Raw genomic sequence first — 8,589 nt, forward strand, 5'->3', positions numbered from 1 at the left:
AGCTTGGACTGAGCAAAGCCAAAGCAAGCGTTATTACGAAGACCTACTGGTAAGTGTGAAAGTGAGGGAAAGCGAAAGACACTCTTCAAGTAGGAAGGCTTTCCAATCAGACCTTGCAAGAGTCTCAAACACCATTAGCTCTACTGAGCTCTCTTGTTCTTGCAGCTGGCAAGAAATAGATGTATTTGTATCTTAGTTGGAGTTTCTTTTCCGAAATAGGAGTAGGTTTCTTGTTAGCTGTTATCCTTAGAGTTTAGTTTGTTACAGTTAGCGTCATTGGATACAAGGTTATATGAAGGACAATAGAAACTTTCCTCAGTGGTTTGGGAAGGGACAACAGCTGGCTGTGGTCACTGGTCTAGAGCCAAGCCTTCTTCCGAACTGTTTAGTTTGGTTGTTTTATACTTGACTACATGTCCCCTTTCTTCCTCAGTGTTTTAAATGATCATTTTATATGTATAAGTATTTTGCCCATACACATGTCTATGTGCCACATTTATCCCTGGTGTCCCAGAGGCCAGAAGAAACCATCAAATCCCTGAAAAAGAAGTTACAGGTGATTATGATCTGCCACATGGGTGCTGAGAATTGAACCCAGGTCCTCTTGAACAAACAGCCAGTACTGTTAGCTTCTGATCCATCTCTCCAGCCCCTCACTCTTACATTTTAACACCATCCCCCTCTTTTTGGATTGAGGTGTAGGCCATCTATTGCTGGGCATGGAGGCCTATCCTTAAGAGTGGTTTGGGGCGCGGCGGGGAAGATGGCGGCCGGTTAGGCAGGAGAGAAGCCTGAGAAGCCTCAGCGAGCCAGAGCCACCGGAGGACCTGGAGAAGAAGCAGAAAAACCTGTGAAAACTAAGACTGTTTCTTCCAGTAATGGAGGGGAAAGTTCCAGTCGCAGCGCTGAAAAGCGATCAGCTGAAGACGAAGTTGCAGACCTCCCAGCAAAGCCTACAAAGATGTCCAAGTTTGGATTTGCCATAGGTAGTCAGACGGCAAGGAACGCATCCGCCATCTCCATTAGATTTGGAGCAAGTAAACCTAAGGAGACAGTTCCAACTCTTGCTCCAAAAACACTTTTAGTAGCAGCCGCTTTCTATGAAGATGAAGACAGTGAGACAAAGGAAATGCCTCCAGAAGCAAAGACGAGGATGGAGAACATTGGCAGGGACACACCCACCTCGGCCGGACCGAACTCCTTTATTAAAGGAAAGCATGGCCTTTCCGATAACCAGAAGCTGTGGGGGCGAAATATAAAATCTCATCTCGGAAATGTCCACGACCAAGACAGTTAAGTGAAGTGTTCTGAGACCGGGCTGTGGGCGGGTGCAGTTAGAAGGAGCAGTCTCCTTTTTGTAAAGAATGGTGTAAGAGTAGCTTTTTCCCCCCTCCTTTCTTTTTTTTAAAGATTGAGTGGTACACTAATAAATGAGAGTTTGCAATTAGAGGTAATTTATGTTTTATATACAGATTTCAAGACATTTGCTAATTTTGTAGTTTCACATGATTAGTTCCCAAGGGTTACAGATAATAAAGAAATCAGAAGTTGTACCTTTCTAAGAATTGCATATTTTTTTAGATACAACTATTAGCACATTAAGAGGGAAGCCAAGGGGCTGGAGAGATGGCTCAGTGGGTAAGAGCACTGACTGCTCTTCCAAGGGTCATGAGTTCAAATCCCAGCATCCACATGGTGGCTCACAACCATCCATAATGAGATCTGACACCCTCTTCTGGCATCTGAAGACAGCTACAGTGTACTTACGTATAATAAATAAATAAATATTAAAAAAAAGAGGGAAGCCAAAAAGTTATTGTCTACTTCAACCTGAAAGAAAGCAGTTCCTCTCCCGACTTCTCCCCTCGTGATCTGACTGTTTGGCTCCCTGGAACAGCCTTACAGAGAGGGAGTACTGGACTGAGAAGACAATGTTACTGGACTATTGACTGAGAGCAAATTTAGATAAGGTTAAAATAAACATTTCCTACAGGCATTTCATTTTGTGTTGGGCCATTATATGCTAGTACTGCTTCTCTATCAGTGGGTACAGACACTTTGCTCATAAAAATTCTCATATGAAGTATTGAGTATTATAATTAGCCCACTTTGATGGAGTTTGTCCCCGTTCAGAATCTTCAGAGGACACTATTTGCTACCAAAGTAAATCAGTATTTTGAATGTGAAAAAAAAAAAGAGTGGCTTGTTTCCCCACTGAGACTCCCTTGGAGACAATTTTTCATTTTTGAGTGGTTATCAATTAGAGACAGGTTAGGATGGGGACAGGTATATCCTGCATGGCCATGGGAGAGCTGGAGCGACGTCGCTTCCCACCCCTGGAGCAGAGCCAGCAGGGTGTGGGCTTTCATGAGTGTTGAGGTTGTTGGGCATGAAGCTTATTTGTATAATTAGAAACAGTATGGATCCAGGAAATGAGAATGTGTTCCTCAGAAAAATGGTAATGCTACAACCTTCAGGACAGCCCTTAGGGCTGTGGAAAAGAACTCTGAAAACATGAGTTCAAGAATATATAATTTCTCAACTAGGCAAAATATAAGGATGAAATATAAATGGTATGAGGACCTTCACAGACCTAAAAGAAGAAAGGCAGCTGCACTAATGAGCCAGTGTGCCGGAAAGATACAAAGGCAGGTGGATATCTGAGTGAATTTAGGATGGAGTGAATTTAGGTCTAGTCATGGTGGGGATAGTGACCTGAGAGCTGGATCCCACCTAGATTATTATTATTATTATTATTATTATTATAGACAGGGTTTTTCTGTATAACCCTGGCTGTCCAGGAACTCACTCTGTAGACCAGGCTGGCCTTGAACCCAGCGATCTGCCTGCTTCTGCCTCCCAAGTGCTGGGATTAAAGGTGTGCGCCACCACTGCCTGGCTAAGCACCTAGTTAGCTTATTGTTTGTGCTTACAAAGGCAGGCATATCTCTGAATTAATTTGCTATGTCAAAAAATATGTACTTGCTGTTCTTTCTAAGAATCAAAGGGCTAAGGTCATAAATGCTTCAAGGGATAATCAAAGGGAAGCTGGGGTAATGACTGACTTGCTATGGAAATAAGAGACTGGGCTGAGCTGTTCTTGATGAGGTATCTGTAGAGCCATCTGGTGCAGAACTCAGAGCTGTCAGCTTGTACCCAAGTTGACTTGCTGCTGAGAACTTCTGGCATTCCTCTGGGTCCCTCCTGTTGACTGGTGTCAAATCTGAGGCCTGGCTGTCTCTGCTAGGTATTTAGTGCTACCACTATTGATTTGTGTTTGTTATTCAGACTCTACCAAACTGGACTGCTGGTTTATCCATGGAGTGGACTGAGCTGTCCTTGATGACCTGTGAACTGAACTGTCAATTTTCAGTCAACACAGATGGGAGTTGTTCTAAAGAACCATTTCTAAACAGGTCCACTTCCCCCATATCCTGTCTTTTCCAATACAGGTGGATGATAGGCTAAAAGGTAGGTTAAAACCATCATTAAAAATAAGTTTAAAGCTGGTCAGTGGTGGTGCACGCCTGTAATCCCAGCACTTTGGGAGGCAGAGGCAGGCAGATTTCTGAGTTCGAGGCCAGCCTGGTCTACAGAGTGAGTTCCAGGACAGCCAGGGCTACACAGAGAACCCCTGTCTCGAAAAAACAAACAAACAAACAAAAAAAAAAAACAAAAACAACAAAAAAGTATTTTACTTACAAATGAGGGTTATAGACTCACTCAAAATATATACTACTGCCTATAAAGATATCCAAGGGCTGGAAAGATGGCTCAGCGGTTAAGAGCACTGGCTGCTCTTCCAGGAGTCCTGAGTTCAATTCCCAGAAACCACACAGTGTAGCTCACAACCATCTGTAATGGGATCTGATGCCCTCTTCTAGCCTGCTGTATACATAATAAATAAATAAATAAATAAATAATTTTAAAAAGAAACAAGAATGGAAGATTAAAATAAAAGATATCCAAGACACAAACTAGTTCATTAATTCAAGACCCAATTTTCTTATATCCATATAACTAACAATTGCTGAGATAGGTAAATAATGTACCTTTCAAAAATTAAAAAAAATGTGTGTGTGTGTGTCTGAGAGAGAGAGAGAGAGAGAGAGAGAGAGAGAGAGAGAGAGGGGTGTGTGTGTGTGTGTGAGAGAGAGAGAGAGAGAGAGAGAATGTGTGTCATGTGCAGCCACCAACAGGAGCAGTAGTGGCCCTTTATTAAGTCAGGGCTATGCAATTCCTGGAGCTGGAGTTCCAGGAGTTATGAGTTCTAGGATATGGATGTTGGGAACTGAATTTGGGTCCTCTGGAAGAACACTGAGTGCTCTTTTTTTTTTTTTTTTTTTTTTTTTTTGGGATTTGCTTTTTTCAAGACAGGGTTTCTCTGTGTAGCCCTGGCTGTCCTGGAACTCACTCTGTAGACCAGGCTGGCCTCGAACTCAGAAATCTGCCTGCCTCTGCCTCCCAAGTGCTAGGATTAAAGGCGTGTGCCACCGCCGCCAGGCCAGGATAAACTCTGACTTACCTGGAACTCAGAGAGACACCGCCAGGCCTGTGCCACCTTGCTTAGCATAAAATAATCTTTTTTTTTAAAAAGATGTAATTATTAAAGCAGTTTTAAAAAACATTTTCATTAAAATGCAGTTACATCTCTTTCCTTGTTCCCTATTCTTTCTCCCTTTAGTTCCTCCAAGTCCCTTCCCTCCACGTCTTTCTATGTCCCCAGTTCTCACTTTGTTAGCCTCTCCCCTGACTATTATTGCCTCTCTCTGTTCTCTGTCTCTTTCTCTCTCACACACACATACATCACACATATACAAACACACATGCACACGCACACTCTCACACATACACCACACATGCATCACACATATACACACACATACACACACATGCATCACACATATACACACACATACACATGCATGCATGTATAAATTCAACCTGTTGAGCCTATTCTGTTGCTTGTGTTCATATGGTTTCAGGGCTGACCACTTTGTAGTAGACAACCATTTAGTGGGTTCATCCCTGGGATGGTTGACTCTCTCTTTCTTAGCAGCTGTCAGCTGCCTCCAGTTCCTTACCCAGGGAGACCCTGCATAAGTTTTCCCCTTTGTTAGTAGGTCTGTTGATATTGACATTGTATATACAGAAAAAATGTAATTTTTAATTATATGTGTGTCTGTGTGTACATAAGAACAACCGGGGGGTGGGGTGGGGGTGAGGGCTGTGGTGCCGCACGCCTTTAGTCCCAGCACTTGGGAGGCAGAGGCAGGGGGATTTCTGAGTTCGAGGCCAGCCTGGTCTACAGAGTGAGTTCCAGGACAGCCAGGGCTACACAGAGAAACCCTGTCTCCAAAAAACCAAAAAACCAAAAACAACAACAACAACAAAAAACAAATAAAACCCAAACAAACCCACCACCACCACCACCACCAACAAAAGAACAACTGTTTGCCTCTAAAACAGTGTTGCATTCCCTAGAACTGGTGTTAAGGGCTGCCTCACATGGGTGCAGAGGACAGAACTCAGGTTATCTGCAAAAGCAGTGTGCGCTCTTAACCACTGAGCCATCTCTCCAGCCCCATGGAAATAATCTTGGCTTTTAGGCATTTGCCATCTTCTGCCTAGCTCTGCTCCCGGTAGGGGTCTTTTCTCACCAGTATGTTACTGTCGCTGACTGAAAACTGCTGTTAGGTGAGTTTAAAAAGTGCTGAATTTTTCTGGGCACGACACACAGACCTGTGATTCCAGCTTCTAGAGGCAGAGGCAGATGGCTTTCTAGTTCAGGAAAAGTCAACATACACAGTGAGACCTTAAACAACTCTTTCAAAGTTCATATAATTAACTTAGAGTTCACACAGTTTATCGGTTTGTACCTTAGCCTGTGGCTTAGATTCCCTCTCAATCTGCAGTAAGCAATTTCATCAGATATGTCTGGCTGGGTGTGGTAACACATTCAGGGGCAGGGATAGCTCTGCAGTTTAAAGTAACCTAGTCTACACAGAGAAACTCTGTCTTGAAACAAAAACAGCAGCAGAAAGAGAAATGTTTGTTTCAAACTGATACACAAGGCTTGTTATCCTCAGAGTCATCCAATCGTTCTCCCCCTCTTCAAAGCTGAGGGTATCAACATTAAGACTAAGGTATCCTAAAAAATTATTATTTATTAACTTTATATATATCCATGTTTCGTCTGCACATGTGTGCACATACCAAATAACACCCATGGAGCTCAGAAAAAGGTGTCTGATCCCTGGAACTGGAGTGACAGATAACTGTGAGGTGCCATGTGGATGCTGGGCCCTGAACTCTGCAAGAACAGCAGGTGGCTTAACTGCTGGGCATCTCTCCAGTCCTGACTAATGTATTTTTAAGATTTAAGACAGAATCATGGGGCTGGAGAGATGGCTCAGTGGTTACAGCACTGTCTGTTCTTCCAGAGGTCTTGAGTTTAATCCCCAACAAACACAATCCTCAGCCAGGTGGTGGTGGCACATGCCTGTAATCCCAGCACTCTGGGAGGCAGAGGCAGGCAGGTTTCTGAGTTCGAGGCCAGCCTGGTCTACAGAGTGAGTTCCAGGACAGCCAGGGCTACACAGAGAAACCCTGTCTCAAAAAAAACCAAATCCAAAAAACCAAAAAAACCCCAAACAAACCCAATCCTCTTAACTATCTGTAATGGGATCTGACACCCTCTTATGGCACACAGGTGTACATGCAGATAGAGCATCATATGCATAAAATAAATATTTTTGAGAGAGAGAGATGGAAAACAAATGACTTTGTTGTGACTTTAACTGAATTACTGAACCCATAAGATGGAGCAGTTTAGTAATTACCAGCTTAGGTAGATTAGTAGTGAACAAATTTTCAATGAATTAATAGTTTTACTTTTTTTTAAACCATTACCCAGTTTTTCGTGTGATGCTGGGAAGATTTCTGGGTGTTTGATAGACGTAGAGAGTGAGACATCTGGGCTGCAATAAGAATAGTTAGGATACCATTTGTTTCTCTCTCTCTCTCTCTCTCTCTCTCTCTCTCTCTCTCTCTCTCGGGGCTGAGTCTCTTGTCAAGTAGCCTAAGAGGAATCAATTAAAGGTCTCCACGTCGTAAGCATAAGTTTGAACTACAGATCTGCGCTCCTACGGAAAGTCACAAAAAGGTTTTGCTTGTTCAAATTCCCAGAGGACGAAATTTCACTCTCTCCAAACAGAAACAGCCCCACGACTAAAGCACTTCCTTTCTTTAGTCGTGCCTGGGGCCCAGGGTAACTGGAGTTGGGAAGCCTACAAGAAATAGCAAGTAATATTAATTCCATCTGAATTTTGAAATTGGCAACAGGACGGGTATGGGTAATCGGGAAGCCGGGCAGGTTGAGTTACAGAGAAACCTACGATTTAGCTGTATCCCCGGCCTGCAGCGAGCCAGGAGAAACAAAACTGTTGTTACCTCATGACTGAGCACTAAAGGCTGATATCTGAACACAGAGGACAGTTTTAAGTCTTAACACAAACAAGCCCCTCCCTGCTTTCTACATCCGCCATGTAACCAGAAGGGCACACAGCCCTGCATATTACCCGGGGCTTATTATTTTCTCTGTCATTCCTTTTCTCAACGGGACATGGGCTTGTCCCTACATCTTACATCTTCTTATTTTAAAGCTTATCGGTCACATGATTTTGTCGGCAAGACCAGCTGTCAGTAGTTTTCTGCTCTAAATTCCTAGCTCGGCCGTAGGGGTAACTTCGTGGAGTTTAGGTTAGTGTGCGCTGAGGGGAAATAGGCTGGTAGCATTATTAGTGTTTTCCGTTCAGTCGTTACTAGGCCAATGCTGGTCGGAGGCCCCTTTACAACAAAACAAAACAAAACAAAACAAAACCCTGAACATCAGAATTTATTTCTTATAGTAATCACAGGCTTGTGCGTGGCGTGCCTTGTACAGAAAATAAATATTAACTCTAAATGGAGAATTCGAATGTTCCCCGTCCGAAGGTCTTTCTGATAGGGCCCAGGGAATCAAAGTGTGGTGTAATTTCTTATCTTTCTCACACACACTTGCTGGGGATCCATTCCAGGCCCCGGGGCCTCACACGAACTCTGCAGGAAACCTAGCCCCAAGCTACATTATCAGCTCACGAAACTCCTAAAATCTTACTCCCCACTCCTGATCCTGACTCCTCTACGACAGACTCGCACTCCCTACCCTGCCTGCTTCCATTTTGAGTCCCTTCATTTTTCTTTCTTTTTTTCTTAGAATTGTCGGATCTGATTTGTGCTGTTCCGAGGGCCATCATCCTTGGGAGCCTGACTGATATACTAGGAGCCAAGTCCCTGAAGAAAACGGACGCTGCCTCTCCTAAGGCCATCGGTAGCCATAGTGTTTCAGTTACGGCGGCGTGTAAGCTTATGTAGGAAGACATAGCCGATTCCTTCCTTTGGGACCAGCCCCAAGATGCAACTGAAGGATGGCAGAAACCACGGGCATTTTTCTCAGTGTGAAGGATGGCAGAAACCACGGGCATTTTTCTCAGTGGGTCTTCCCCAGGAAACAGAGGACCCCAAGACTCATTTTGCAGTCTATGCCTG

The 8,589-nt window shown here is 43.7% G+C and overlaps 1 pseudogene; it reads left to right on the forward strand.

The window, feature by feature from the left end:
* The first annotated feature begins 763 nt into the window (after positions 1–763).
* Positions 764–1,326, forward strand: LOC127670869 (PEST proteolytic signal-containing nuclear protein-like; annotated as a pseudogene).
* The last annotated feature ends 7,263 nt before the right edge of the window (positions 1,327–8,589 follow it).

The sequence above is a fragment of the Apodemus sylvaticus genome, chromosome 20 (genome assembly GCF_947179515.1).
Source record: "Apodemus sylvaticus chromosome 20, mApoSyl1.1, whole genome shotgun sequence".
Lineage (NCBI taxonomy): Eukaryota > Metazoa > Chordata > Mammalia > Rodentia > Muridae > Apodemus > Apodemus sylvaticus.